Below are 2,500 nucleotides of genomic sequence, written 5' to 3'. Positions count from 1 at the left end.
CCGCCGTCGCCTCGGTGCCCCCGCCGGACCCCGGGGGTGCCCGCGACGGGCAGTCGTCCCGGTCTACCGGGGCCCCGGCCGGATCAGCCTTTCTGTTTCCCCCGCCACGATGGATGCACGGGATCCCGGCTCCGGGTCCGCGGGCCTCGGTCGGGGACCTCCGCCGTCGCCTCGGCGCCCCCGCCGGACCCCGGGGGTGCCCGCGACGGGCTGTCGTCCCGGTCTACCGGGGCCCCGGCCGGATCAGCCTTTCTGTTTCCCCCGCCACGATGGATGCACGGGATCCCGGCTCCGGCGCCGCGGGCCTCGGTCGGGGACCTCCGCCTTCGCCTCGGTGCCCACGCCGGACCCCGGGGGTGTCCGCGCCGGGCAGTCTTCCCGGTCTACCGGGGCCCCGGCCGGATCAGCCTTTCTGTTTCCCCCGCCACGATGGATGCACGGGATCCCGGCTCCGGGTCCGCGGGCCTCGGTCGGGGACCTCCGCCGTCGCCTCGGTGCCCCCGCCGGACCCCGGGGGTGCCCGCGACGGGCAGTCGTCCCGGTCTACCGGGGCCCCGGCCGGATCAGCCTTTCCGTTTCCCCCGCCACGATGGATGCACGGGATCCCGGCTCCGGCGCCGCGGGCCTCGGTCGGGGACCTCCGCCGTCGCCTCGGTGCCCCCGCCGGACCCCGGGGGTGCCCGCGACGGGCAGTCGTCCCGGTCTACCGGGGCCCCGGCCGGATCAGCCTTTCTGTTTCCCCCGCCACGATGGATGCACGGGATCCCGGCTCCGGCGCCGCGGGCCTCGGTCGGGGACCTCCGCCTTCGCCTCGGTGCCCACGCCGGACCCCGGGGGTGTCCGCGCCGGGCAGTCTTCCCGGTCTACCGGGGCCCCGGCCGGATCAGCCTTTCTGTTTCCCCCGCCACGATGGATGCACGGGATCCCGGCTCCGGGTCCGCGGGCCTCGGTCGGGGACCTCCGCCGTCGCCTCGGTGCCCACGCCGGACCCCGGGGGTGCCCGAGACGGGGAGAGGGCCGGGTCTACCGGGACGGCCTCGGGCGGGTCCGGCTTACCGGGGCCCCGGCCGGATCAGCCTTTCTGTTTCCCCCGCCACGATGGATGCACGGGATCCCGGCTCCGGGTCCGCGGGCCTCGGTCGGGGACCTCCGCCGTCGCCTCGGTGCCCCCGCCGGACCCCGGGGGTGCCCGCGACGGGCAGTCGTCCCGGTCTACCGGGGCCCCGGCCGGATCAGCCTTTCTGTTTCCCCCGCCACGATGGATGCACGGGATCCCGGCTCCGGCGCCGCGGGCCTCGGTCGGGGACCTCCGCCTTCGCCTCGGTGCCCACGCCGGACCCCGGGGGTGTCCGCGCCGGGCAGTCTTCCCGGTCTACCGGGGCCCCGGCCGGATCAGCCTTTCTGTTTCCCCCGCCACGATGGATGCACGGGATCCCGGCTCCGGCGCCGCGGGCCTCGGTCGGGGACCTCCGCCGTCCCCTCGGTGCCCACGCCGGCCCCCGGGGGTGTCCGCGCCGGGCAGTCGTCCCGGTCTACCGGGACGGCCTTGGGCGGGTCCGGTTTACCCGGGCCTCGGCCGGCCTAGAGTGTTTCTGTTTCCCCGCCTTGATGGATGTACGGGATCCCGGCGCGGGGGCCCCGGGCCTCGGTCGGGGACCTCCGCCGTCGCCTCGGTGCCCGCGCCGGGGCCCTGGGGTGTCCGTGACGGGCAGCCGTCCCGGTCTACCGGGACGCTCGGGCGGGACCGGTTTACCCGGGCCTCGGCCGGACCGGAGTGTTTCCGTTTTCTGCTTCCCTGCCAGGATGGCTGCGAGGGGTTGATTGAAAGAGCTGGTTTGACGTGAAAAGCTTGACTTCAAGTGAAAAGTTTGTTACAATTTCTGCCATCTTCCTTCCTCCAAAGTTTTGGGTGTAGTTTTCCCAGAGGAACCTCTCGTAGGCCTTTCATTTCTCATCTTAACTTCCCTCATTTATTCCATATTTTCCTTCCTCTTGCCGAATGGCCGAATCCAGTCCATTTCTAGTCAAGGAAATTATTCTTATTTCTTGCTGACCTATTTGCTTTGTGGAGCAAGTCGTTCTTAGGTCCCTTTGTTCTTTCTTCAACTTCTTCTGCTCCTTCTCTCGACGCTTTCTCGTCTTGTTCTCTTACTTGGCTCTCTTTTGGCTGTTCTTTCTTCTCCTCCCGTCGTCCGTCCCCACTTTCATCTCTCCATCTTTCCTGTTCTTGGTCATCTCTACGTTGTTTATCAAATAATTCCGCTTTCTCTCTTGAATCTACTCGATATCTTTGCTCTCGCCAGCTCGCCGATATTTCAGCTCGCCGATATTTTGTGCTTTCCCGTCGTGTTTCCCATCCATTGCGATCTCTCTGCTCTCCCTGTCTTCTCGGTAAATCGGAGATGAATTTCTCTGGGCGGGTGGTTTCTCATCGCGTGTCTTGTGTGCGCTCCCTACATTTCGTCCATCCCGTTTAATATCTATCCCTCCCTCCCTCTCC

This window comes from Pituophis catenifer, unplaced genomic scaffold (genome assembly GCF_029215685.1).
Source record: "Pituophis catenifer annectens isolate HBS135680 unplaced genomic scaffold, rPitCat1.0.hap2 SCAF_11, whole genome shotgun sequence".
Lineage (NCBI taxonomy): Eukaryota > Metazoa > Chordata > Lepidosauria > Squamata > Colubridae > Pituophis > Pituophis catenifer.
The sequence above is the reverse complement of the archived record's forward strand: the minus strand, read 5'-3'. Positions refer to the sequence as shown.